A 12,999-nucleotide genomic window follows, 5' to 3' on the forward strand; every position below is an offset into this window, starting at 1 on the left:
GGGATGTGGTGTGTACAAAAATCCTGACTGATAAATAAAGCCTGCTTTTCTCATTCAGTTGCCGATAACTGTAAACATCTGTAATGCTGGATGTTTTTGCTGTTTGAATGCTTTACTGAGAAAACATGGCTTTGAAAAACAAAATAGAGAGCAGAGCTACACCACCAAGTTAGATCATTTTATGGCTCTTGAGAGCATGGTGCAATTTTTAAATTTTCATTTTAATTTATTGTATTTTTTGCAATCAGAAGTATATAAGCATATTGAAAATATTAAACAATGCATTTACCAAGAGTGTTAGTACTTTAGGGAAGACAATCCTTTTCTCTTTGTTTAGAGAAAAGTTGGGATATGATGTCTTCTGCTATGAGAGAGAGTTACCTAACAATAACTGACCTTAAGGTTAAATGCCAAGGCTGACAACACATCCCGTCTACTGCTTCTCTTTTAAGGTAGAAGATGTGCACTCTGTTCATGAAAATCAGAAGGATGTAGATGAACCTTCCTCTGTATCACAGGGTGTTTTTTGGTGCTCTGCATTTCATATTCTGGTCTGTCCATTGAGTGGTGATAGGTGGGAGAACAATAAATTCTGTCATGAAATCTACATTTCATCTGTCAACATTTTGTCATGTTCAGGAGGACTCTGCCTTTTTTGCCTAAAGAACTGGAAGAAAGGTTTGAGTGATTCATATGCCGTAAGCCACGTCCCTGGGTACCACCCAGAGACCACAGTCCCCACTTCTGCAAAGCCTCTGCTCCCTGTGGCTAACCCCAACCCATTGCATGGAGGGGCTGAGCCCAGTGGAGGTTTCAGGTCTGGGTCTACATAGCAAAGCTTGCAAAAGTCAGCTGCTCTCTCGAGTCTGCCACAGGAATGCCACCTATGTACATCACTGCCCCCTCCTAGGCTAACAAAATATTTAGCAGCTGAGGAAAATGAGAAATAGGTTTCCTGCCCACAGAGAGTTTTTGAAATTTCAATATTTTTTCCTTGCTTAATGCATGACAAAAAGGATGTCCTCTTGGATGGAAACTCAGGAGACTAATGAGGAAAACATGCATCACGGCAAAATATTTCATCAAGCAAGATAGACATTTCATTAAAATTAAGTTTAAAAGATTACTTCAAATTTATCTACTTTAAACTTCATTCTTAAGTGTAAAATTCTACATTGAGAGCAATTTCTAAGTGAAAAACGAATGCCTCTTTATACGTATTAAAATGGAAGGCTCTTGTCAACTTTGAATGGTCTACTTCTTCAGCAGGCAAATTCTTCTATTCAAAGAAGCTTAAAATAAATATTTTTCTGATTAAAAAATTATCCAAAACCATTTAAAGGGAAATTGCCTGTTCAGTGTTATCTGTACAAAGTAAGTATATGAAATATAGCAAGTATTTGCGAACAACCTTGTGTTACAGTGGGGATACTGCAACAGGTGTATCAGACAACGAGGCCTGTGGAAAAGAAATATCTATGGACTGATTCTTGATAGATGTTTCAGAGATGTTTATTTCTCCAGCCGCATGGCCGGGGCTCTGCCGAGGAACTGAGGCAATCACGGGACCCGAGGGTCCTTGCCCGCGCAGGGGAACACAAAACAACCAATGGGGAACGAGGCTGACCAGGGGCAGGGAAACCCCGTGCCTCCCACCCAGGGCCCCTCTCCCAGGACCACATGGCAGGGGGGAAGGGACCCCAACAACCTTGGTAGGACTTAAATAGTTGCTTAGATGGATACATGAAAGAAAAGCCCAACGACCTGGTCTTGTTGTGAGCTGAAAGTCTGTGAGGCAAGTGTAAAAGAAATTCATGGCATATATTCGGAAGTGAGTTATTCTAAATACACAATATCAGCAAAATATTTTAGATTGGTAAAAGGAGATAGAAAAATCTCATGGAAGGAGGTCAAAATGTTTTTGCTGAGTTCTAAAATTTCAAATCTTCACTGCTATTGTGCTTTTATGCAATTTTTATTTTAAAAACACTCTAGTCTCAGTTGGAAGAAGTCCTGGGTACATCCCAGTGCCACAGCAACCATAATTAATCAGCCCTTGTGGAAGGGCAAAATACATCATCCCACTACCAGAATTGAAATCACAGACTTGCAGCTTTGGTTTGCTACAGTTTTTACAGTTTGCTGCCCAGAGTATTACACAGCACCATTTTATATAAATTTCAGAAAATTAACTTTGAAAAAAGACAGAATGTCAGCAGTCTTAGATAACATAATGGAAAATATTACTGAGGGCTTTTGAAATACCTGCACTTGACAGATGAGAGTAACAGCAATGATACAGTGGAATTTGAGGGATGAACTTTCATTGACCAAGAAAAGATGAGGTCGTACGTGATTCTCTCAAGCTCATCTGCCATGTTAAACCTTGCAGAGAACATGTCCTTCTCCCAGATCTGCCATCTGCCGGTGTTTCTTCACCTGGAAGATAAAGCTTGACTTTCTGGGTAAAGTAATTTGAGTGATGCTTAGAGAATCATCCCAGCCTATAACAGCTATGACTTTTGAGAGTTACATCTGCTAGCCTAGACTTCACTTTAGACAATATTGTCTATTTCATTTTCTTTCTTGTTAATGCAGTGGAAAAGACAAGACCAGAAATGCCAGGTGTATGACATTGGACAAGAAGATCCCAGCGAGGGGCATGGAGTGCCTTGAAAAGTACCATATTTTGAAGTCCTGATAAATATATGTAGAACATCTTGGTGTACACCTTCTGACTCAGTCTCTGAAATATTTGCTACCATATGTGCACAGGCTATGTGTTGCTCTTACAGAGTTAAAGCATACAGAGTGGTAATTATCAGAGTCAATTTAATTAAGTGTGTGAAAATTAGCAGCTATCATTTTAGTCTCTATACTTTCTCCAATATGCAGTGCTTACTAATTTGCATATGCCAAAATTAAGGCCTAGTAGATGGAAGCAGCCAGCATTTCGTAGTTCTCTCTTTGTTTTAGTAAGCCTGTCCTGAGAGGTGGTGCATACACAGCCCCCAAGTCCCTGATGCCCTCTGACTGGGGAAGACACGGCAACACTGGCAGACACTGGCAGCAGCCTCTTGGTTGCCACAGGGCAATTAATTGCACAGGTCCTGGCAGACAACTTGACTTCTGTTGGCTACCAACAAGCCCTGAGGGAAAGACTGCCAGAATATTTTGGCAGAAGTGCCATTAAACATGCAAGGGCCCCAGGCAGAGGATAAGGCCTGAGCCTCTGCTTCCTCCCTCAAAAGCAGGGGCCACCTTGTCAGCTGCCCACCAGCCTCCGGCTGCCCCTGCCATGGGGAGCAGGGCTGGTCGCCCAGGGTGTGGTGCCCTGCCTGGGTGCTCAGGTGGAGCCCTGCGGCCTCTGAGCACCGGGAAGAGCCTGCCCCATGACGTGAACTGTGATTTGGGTAATCAGCCGTAATTACAGTTAATGATAGCAGTGTCTGGGCACCCCTGCCAGAGTCAGGACCCCATTGTGCTTGGCATTGTGCAAACACTTAGTAGGTAAATTAGACACTGCAGTCAAAGCACCTCAAAATGCCTGGCGATCTGACAGCAGCACCTTAAAGGAGTGTGGAGATAAAGCTACCTGGCCTGCTCCAGCAGTCTGAAGGGAAATCCGAGAGATGGAGGTGCGTGGGTGGCTGTTCAGCTGTGAATGGTCCTGCAGAGCTGGTGAATTTTCTCTGGTGAAGACTCAATACACTGGGCAACTTTTTGTCAGCATGAAACTATTTGTGGGTTGAGGTTGACACCCATGAATAGTGTCAGGAGTAGAGGACTGGGGTCACAGAGCTGATGGGGGAAGATTTCCCTGGTTAGCCAAGTTACAGGAAGAAATATAATCTGTGGGAGATGGTGGTGTGGGCTGGGGGATCTGATCTTCCAACCTCTCCTTCTCTTCACCTGCAACCTCTCAGTTAATCCAGGAGACAGAGGCTGAGGGCCAGGCTTTTATTCTTGTTTACCTTGTCCTCTTTGTGTAAATAATTAAGCATTAATTGGAGAAGGGTTGAGTGTCCTGCATGTCACACCTTCCAGGAGAATGTTTTAACTAGCATGCCAGGAGTCATTCTTCACACTCTTCCTCCATGACTATCTGGATGGGATAGCTCCAAAAGGCGGAGACAGAGCAGCCTCTTCCACAAAATACCTACAAGACACCTCCTGGGTTAAAGTTCTCTCATGCAAATCTCTGCCTTGAACCAGTGGAGACTTTAGACCTGCACTAACACATTCCACCTCTCAAGTCACTGTTAGCCAGGAGGTTATAAATACACAGAGGTGTGTTTCTCCTGTAGGAGCTGTTCTGTTTATGTTAGAGTACTTACACAGTCATGTAGCAGGGGAGTGAAATGGCTTCAGAGCCATGCCAATGAAGCCAGCATGCTGGGAAATGGAGAATGGCCTTCAGTGTTGCTCTAGTGAGGGCCAAGTTACAGTGCAAAGTAAAAAAAGTGACTGCAGTATCCTGTCTCAGGATATCCTCACAGACTGCTTGATTAATTACTGCTGAGAGAGAGAGAGATGGACATTAAAACCTACCTCTCAGTTTTTGCCTCTTGGTGTTTTAATGGAGAAGGATACCAAAACATCCATTTGTAAAATGTTTATGAATCTGAACATAAGGAAATATTTTTTAATGTGAGGGTGACTGACCACTGGCACAGGTTTCCCAAAGAAGTTGCTGAATTTCCATCCTTTTTTGGTATTCAAAAGCTGCCTGGACATGGTCTTGGGCAACTGGCTCTCAATGGCCCTGCTTGAGCAGGGGTGGGGTGAACCAGATGCTCTCCAGAGGTTCTTTCTAACCTCAACCATTCCAGGATTCTGTGATCTGCCTCTTCAGTTCCACTGAATCTTTCAAAATTTCCCAAAGTGGAATGCATAATTTTCAGTCAAATGCAACATTTCCTGTTGAATGAAATGACATTTACAGGTTTTCATTCCAGCAAGACCAATTAGATTATTCTAATTCCATTTTTATTCAAATTGTGATGTTTCTACCCCAAATTTTTTCAGTTCAGAAGCTCAACGGATAGAGCTTGTTATTTGCACTGTTCTAAGGCTACAAGCTTAAGTGGCACAAACACCTCTACTGCTCTAATGAAGTGGGATTTTCAAAAGGACTTTTTGAAGCTCTGACTACAGACCAGATGCCTATTCAGTGTGGTATGTTGACTGGTAGCCTTACCTTGATCATTAAAACAACAGTCCAGGCGTGCACGACGCTTCTGAGAACAAGCCATGCAGCAGGACCCTGCCCTCAGGAGTTTTCAGTATTATACAGTCATTATAGCAGAGAGGACAGTAAAGCGTGGGCAGGGTGTGTGTGTGTGTGCGCGCGCATAAAAATGCCAAAGATTTTTGCAAGAGGAGAAGATGAGAGAAAATGTTCCTGCCACAGGAACATCTTGGTTGCTTACATTTTTCTTTTCTGTTACATAGTGCAACCTTTTTCTTTTCAGTGGCTCACGTGAACTTGTCTGGGAACAGTGCTAAGGGAAAAAAGGAGACAAAGAGCACAGCATGGGACCAGGCAAGTATTCCTGCCACAGGGCAAGGACAGATGCCAGGTTATCTGTGAGTGGGGAGTGCCAAACTGCTGAAAAGTAAGGTACAGAACAGGGGACAGGAAGCTTTGGCAGGAAGAAGGCATGGTAGTTTTCCAGAGATTGTTTAATAGTTGTGGTAATTAAAAGAAAAATTGATATTCCATGTTTTTTTACAGAATGGTAGTTGAGTACTACTTTACAGCCAAATTCGCAGCACACTGCACTCTACTACAAGAATTGACTTTAGTGGGTTTTGGATCAGGTCTTTGGAACACAGGCCTGAAGCAGAGTCTGTCAGCCCATTAAAAGTGGAAAAAAAAAAGAAAAGGACCATGAATCAATCCTCCCCATATCTGCTCCAGATTCTGAATCAAAACCATCCCTCAGTTCATCTGATTGCCAGAGAAAAGGGAAAAAAAGAAGAAAAAAAAGTCCTTCTGTGTCTGTGGAAAGATGTCTCATCTGCAATACCTCAAATTTCCTGGGAATTACCTGGAGCATACCTTGAAAAAGTGCATTTCTTTGCTAAGATTTACAGTAAGTGCAGCTTATGTCTGCCAGCCTCCAGCTCCATGCCCACACTGTGCTCAGAGCTGGGATTGCAGTATGTGAGGTGTACTGAAACCAGCTTTCATCTAGCACTGACAAGAGCCAGGAAGATATGGTGGTTTAAGCTCTGGCTCCTTCCTTCCGAAACACATATGGATCTCCTTCCATAGCCTGTGCAGCTGCAGATTCCCTGCCATACTCTGGAAGCCTCTGGCTAGAACATGGCCACGCTGCCGTCACATCTCTGATTACTGAATCGTCTACAATGCCTCGGCAGTGCTATGGACGAAGCCTATTTACCTAAGACAGAATCTTGGCCTGCCACTGCGTATCCACCATTACTGCTCCACATCTTGGTGGAGTCACTCCTGGGTTACATAAATATAATTGAAATCAGAATTAGACCTGCTGATCTTCATTATTTTGTTGTTTTTCATACCAAGATGGCTGTCTCCAATCATCTACACAGCACACAGGACCTGAACTACCAGGTCTCCCTGGTTTTATTTGTTATGGATGGTATTTACTGCTGTGTAGAAGCCTGTCACAGGTCTGTGCATGTCTAACTGATGCACATACATGATGCAGGTCCCGGCACAGTTTCATCCACAGTAAATCAAGACTCATTCTAATTTTGTTGATTGTAACTGATCAGAGACCCTTTGCAGTCTTGCTTAATGTCTCTATACCTGCTGTAACTGAAGCTTTATTACCACATCACACAAAACACGGTCACAGTCCCAGTCAAGAAAACAACACACAGCTTACAAAGAATACTGTGAAACTACAATCTAGAAAAGCAGGGTGTGTCAGATGCAGGTCACTATCTTTCTGTCACTCATCTCTTTCTGTTTTACATTTCAAATTTATGCATTTCCTTAGGTTGTCCTTTGCCCTCCACATTCACCTTGTCTGAAGACTGATGGAGGATGAACAAATAGCAGGTCCCAGAGCAAGTGCGGGTGAATTTTTAGGGGCAAAGGATGGCAGTTGAGTGTGACAGAAATGGCAACGCTTCTTTCTCTGCTTGGCAACAAGTAGGGCTGGGACATTTAGAAAGTTGCGATGATGAAAGTGTTTGGAATGGTGTTTTTCTAAGCCATTGTGTTCAGCTCAACTGCAACAAATTATAGAGAAATATAATGAACTAACCAAATAAACAGCGTCGGCAAGGTAGATGTTGGATGAGATGCTATGATGTTGGATAAATAATAGGAGATGAAAACTTAATTATAGGCCAGATTGTTTCCTTCCACTGAAAGAAGCTCTTGAGTTCCCTCTGCAGAATTTTCACAGGTTTCTTCTGCTGTTTGGGTGGGATTGTAGGACTTATGACAACCTGTCAACTTATGACAACTTGATACATTCAGGAACTGTCAGATACCTGCTTACTTATAGAAAATTTCTGCCCCCCCCCCCTTTCATTTCTCCAGTCCCTTCAGCTTTGTGACCGTGTGATTTCAACAGAGACATTTAGCTGAGGCATTTTCCTGTAAGTTGTCTTCCTGAACTTTTCTTTTCTGGGTTATCATGGTGTGGACTATGGAAGAGTTAGAGCTGCTGGTTGATTTTAAACTGAGTTCCTTATGGTACCATGAACAGATGGGATGGATGAAAGCCCTCTTCCACCCATAGATTTGCTCTTTAATAGTTATCCTTCCTTTCGCTACTCATCCCTCAATCTCAAGAGCTCTGGGCCAGCATAGGGTAACCCTGGCTGCCTCATTGAGGTTGGTCAATAGCATTAGATGTGAGCAGAAACACATGATGCATGTATGTGGTCTTCTGAGTGAGAAGACACATGATTTTATTGACAACACACTTCATAGTAACAAAAACATAGTAACAAAACAAATTCCTGTGCAGAAGGAGCTGACATGGCCATTTAATTTTGGCAGCACAATCCTTTGCTTTTACAACTTCGTTAAGCAGAGCATAGGGATTTGTCAAAGGATTCTAAAACGAGTGTCTGATTGCCTCCTCAAGTTTGTATGAAGAGTCATTTTGAGAGGTAGTTTCAAACTTGCTTGGTCAGCTCATTCCCCATAGAATTTACCCACCCCATCATCTACGCCCACACCTACATGGTGTTCCATCCCCATTAAGATGAATCAAAACAAATCAAAAGAAAATTACACATAATGAGTGGGAAGACGCACTTTCTCCTCTTCAGCTTAAACTGCTCGCAAACATCTTGCACAAAGAGGTAATACCTCTGATATGCATTCTAAGGATGAGCAAAAGGGGAAAAATATGACTTTTCACAGCAAATGTTGTATGCCCAGAACTCCCAGACTCCTGTGCCTATGGGACCAATCATAAATTGTTTCGGAGATGGAACGAAGCAAAGTCCCATGCAAGCAACACTCTGAAACAAACTTGTTGAAAGGATGTTTCTTTCCAGAGCAATTGTATAATAGTTCATAGATATCTGAATACTTAAAACAGGTAGTTGCAAAATTAAAACTAATTTTAAAATGATGGCTGAAATGCAACTACCAGAAAACTCTATTTCTCTACCTCTGTACTTTGCAGACATTCTTCACTCTTGAGTGATTTCTGCCAGCTTTTATCTTTTCCTCCCATCACCTTCATTTGGGCTGCATAACTGCAAATGATTGGTATGAAAGATCTCCTGACTTTTACAGCATTGGAAGAACTCCATGAAATCTAGGCCTAACTTTAAAATCCAGGTCCCAAACTCATCACAGTTATACAATAAACTAACTGAAATGAAATTTAGGCTATGCCTAAAATATAAAATATCTGAGTAATTGTAACTGAAGGCAGAATGGGAAAATAAATATTGAATACTTTGTAGAACTCAAAGGTGGGGCACATTTCTTGGCATAAACCAGTGAAAAATTATGAGAGAATATTTGTGATGTGAAGGGGGAAACCTGAGGGATATTTAGTGATGCTCTTATATGTCAAGATGATACCACTGAACTGACATGGAAGAAACAGCATTTCACAGAAGAAGATTAAGTCAAGGGTAATATTCAGCTAAGCAATGGTGTAGTTTGAAAACAAGGACAAAAAATTTGAACTTGCCATAAAATCTGCACAGAATCTTCCCATGGAGTCTTTGCTGGTGGCAATAACTCTTCAACTTGAAATAACATGGGTTTGACTTTCAGAACAGAAAGGTTTTGCAGCATTGAGGCCTAAAACCCCCCAACTTTGTAAATATAAATTGACCATGACTACTCTTGTGGATCAAAGAGATGCAGAGAGCACAACAGCATTTTTCTGACTGCGTCAATTTTTGATAAAAAATTAAAATTTTAGACCTGCACATTGAAAAGAAATGAAAGCTATTTAATTTTTTTTTTTTTAAAAACATCAGGTTACAGCCTGGGAAAGGGATTGCCTCATCACACTGGATAGTTAATCAGAAAAGCATCCTAGCAAACCATTTGCTATTTGACTATTTTTTCTATGGCTGTACTGGGTTTACTGTTACTGTTACTATCCCAAAGCACAGAACATTTTCCATCTCTGATATTCTACATATGTCTACTTTAAAGAGACAGTCTACTCTCAAAATTTGCTCTTTTAGTTGCTTTATGGGTGACTGTTGTGATAAAACCTTGGCAAGCTTCTCTCTCTCTCGCACATCTGTGATAATTGCCTCATGCTCTCCTGGTCCTGCCAGCCTTATGGCCCATTTAGTGCTTGATTATTTCTGCCCATGGATGCAGCAGAGAGGGAGATAGGAATGCTTAGATCTTTTGCACATATGACCTAAATGCTTCCTTTCTCCTTCCACTATTCCTGAGTGCTGTAGATTTGTATAATGTCCTTCAGCTGTCAAGGCCCTTTGGGCAATTGGCAGCAAGTCAGAGATGGTGAACCTGTGAAGAAGAAAAGAGCTAAATCCCTTCCTCTTTCACAGTTTGCAAACACCTCTCTCTTTCTCTCTGTCTCTGATCTTGAGTCCTGAGGTTTTCTTTGCTGTGGTTTGAACTACAGTTTAAAATGTTTCAATTGTCATCTTGCATTGTGATGCATCACATGGTGCCCCAGCCACAAAAAGGCCTAGTAATTTGGTTTCATCCTGTCACCGATTTTGATGTGTCTGGTGCAGCTGGATGTGGTCATGTCACGGGTTCCAACATTATCTTTAACAGGAAAACAAATGTCAAGAGAGAAATACTATTGTCTCACAATTAATTTTAAACAAATCAGACTTTAGAGAACAGTAAGATTCCCAGGTCTGTATGCCTGTACAAGGAAGTTTAAGATAAAGTTTACATTTAACATGTATAACCATTCCTAGGGGAAAAGAGATGCAACCCTGAGAGTCCACATGAAAGAACAGAAGGTTTGATAATGCAGTTCTCAGGTAAAACCTCTCTTTAAAATTGATTTGTGTACTGCAAGGTAGACTATATCTTCCACCACCCATTTTCCAGAGCAGGTATTTACTGTTTGCTGTGATTGGTAACAGACACTTTGCACTCTCAAGATGATTTGACTGGAGTTGATGATGGCCTGCCCTAATTTGGGATATTTTTCTTCTTGAATAAATAGAAATGAAAGGGAAACAGCAAAGGAGACCTACTGCCAGGTGAGATATGTTAGAGTTGGGGGAGATTTTTAGCTCCAGCAATGAAAGAGATTAACAGATTTTCTTGCCTTGGTTAGAGGAAACAAAATGGAAACTCTTGCTGTGAATCCTCCCTTTAGCCTCTTCCGGGTGCTTTCATTGCTTCTGCAGCCCTCCCACTCCCACAGAGAGAGGACCACTTCCAGGTGTACTGCTAGAAAAACAATGGTGAATTCTCTTTTTCAAAAGAGAAAAAAAGTTATTTTTTAAGAAAGATAAGAAAGAAAGGACATTGTAGCTCTCACTTTTTAAAAAAAGAAAATGAGCAATGGGAAATCTATAGACAACAACTAGCCTAAGTATATCAAAACTCTCCAATCCTTTAACAGACAGAACTGTTTTTCAGTTCTCCAACATTATGCCTTGATTTGTATAATACAGGATCATGCAGAGGATCTGGCTTCATCCTTTGGAAGCAGATGTTGCTTGTCTTCATACTTCTAATAACCATGTTGTCCAAAGGCTCATTTGGGAAGAAGCAGCAAAGTGGCACATGTCCCATAAATGGTTTTTCTTCGATGTTTACATATTATTTACATAAAATGGGATAGAACTGTCATTTGGATTTTGTTTAATCTCAGTGAAAAGTAATTTCTGTGGATTTGCTGTTCTGCCAAATGAGAAAACCATATGAGGAAATTCATATGCCAAGGAGGTTTCATTAGAATCCAGTCAGTGGATATGTCCTATTTTCAAAAGAGTCCTGGACTCCTCCATCCAGGGGATCTCAGCTCCTCAAAACACAGTGTCACTAATAATAATGAGCTTTTCTAAAGGCTTGCATGTTTCTTGGCTAGAGGTAGCCAGTGTCAGTATTTTCCATGACCAGATAAATGAGAAAATATTGCCTTGGATTCCTGTTTTAGTTAGTGCATTGTGAAACAACTATTTTTTTCTTCAGCTGGAAGAACCTAATCAATGTATTGCAGCCAAAATAAACTTGCTTGGGAAAATCAGATTTGGATTGCAATTTGGGCCTATCCTTACTGCTATCCTATTTTCAAAGAGAAGCATGAAATTTCTACATTTCTAAATAAGAGCTGAATGAAAAGAATCATAAAATCATTTCCTATATATTTATTTGGACGTTTGCATGGATTCAATTCAGCAATGTTGATCTTCTATTGTATTGAATCAGTGGGAAGCACTTACAATCTGGGGCTGGAATTTACACAGACATGTAGAGTACCCATTTAGTAGAATTTATTAAATCAGTGCAAGGACCTTTTGTCCCTTTGGAAGCCACACCATTTCACTTTGTAGAGGTGAAGCTTTTGATTATTTGCATTTTTGTTTCTACTAATTTATTGTAGGTTGATATGACCTCTTAGCCTCCAGTAAAGAGGCCCATGTAAGTTCTGTAGAGAGAGACATCAGTTTCTGAAAGATTTTTAAATCAGTATGACACGTACACTGAGACAATTGACTGCAGGGACTGATATCTGCCAAAAGTTACTAGTAAGGATAATCTTAAAATTAAATTTCTATGTTTGTACACAATGAAGATCATGCTGGAAGTATTTGTCTTCTTCTCCTATCAGAAAAGAGAAACAATTCCAAGTGATTTATTTGACTATTCACAATAACACTAACCCTGATTCAAACATACCAAGTATTCAGGTTAGGGGTTTTTTTCATCCTATATTTTAAAACATATGAGGGAGCATTGAATGAGCACTTCTGAATCGTTACCATCAGTGTTCAATTTCAGTAGTTCTGAGAGTAGATGAGAAACAAAATCCATCAGGTTGCAATGTCATGATGAAAACTTTGAATCTGCTTACTAAACAATCTTATTACCTCCTAAAATCAGAAAGAAAATTAAACTCAAAGCCATTGGCCTCCTGCTTTTATAATCATGTTAGATGGTTTGGAACTGATTTGCTGAGAAGCAGTGGTGAAAAGAATGGAAGAATGTGATTCTTCCCTGTGAGGGAGCCACAGCAGAAAAGTGAGATTGAGTAGACTAGAAGATATCATATTTCTCAGCCTCACCTTATTTTGAGACAAAGGTGGCAAGAGGACAAAACTAAGCTTTTTTTCAGACTATTTTTAGAATTCATATTACTAATTCATCTGGGTTAAAAAATGGGTGAATGGTTATATACAGTTTTATTGGCAGTAAAACTTATGTCTGAAGCCAATTTTCCCTGTTATTTTACAGACTACAAATACTTCCACATTCTTATTACTAAAGATGTAAAAGCATTGATATGAACATTTGAAAGCTATTAGGGTCATTTACAGAATTAATGTGGCTGCGCTTTGAACCCTATT

The 12,999-nt window shown here is 40.7% G+C and overlaps 1 long non-coding RNA gene across 1 annotated transcript; it reads left to right on the forward strand.

The window, feature by feature from the left end:
- The first annotated feature begins 3,502 nt into the window (after nt 1–3,502).
- Nucleotides 3,503–9,511, forward strand: LOC138107326 (uncharacterized). The gene is made up of 3 exons (XR_011149412.1): nt 3,503–3,638; nt 5,475–5,545; nt 5,738–9,511. It is a non-coding gene; the product is annotated as an uncharacterized lncRNA (long non-coding RNA).
- Nucleotides 9,512–12,999: the final 3,488 nt, after the last annotated feature.

Source organism: Aphelocoma coerulescens, chromosome 3, assembly GCF_041296385.1.
Source record: "Aphelocoma coerulescens isolate FSJ_1873_10779 chromosome 3, UR_Acoe_1.0, whole genome shotgun sequence".
NCBI classification, from domain to species: domain Eukaryota; kingdom Metazoa; phylum Chordata; class Aves; order Passeriformes; family Corvidae; genus Aphelocoma; species Aphelocoma coerulescens.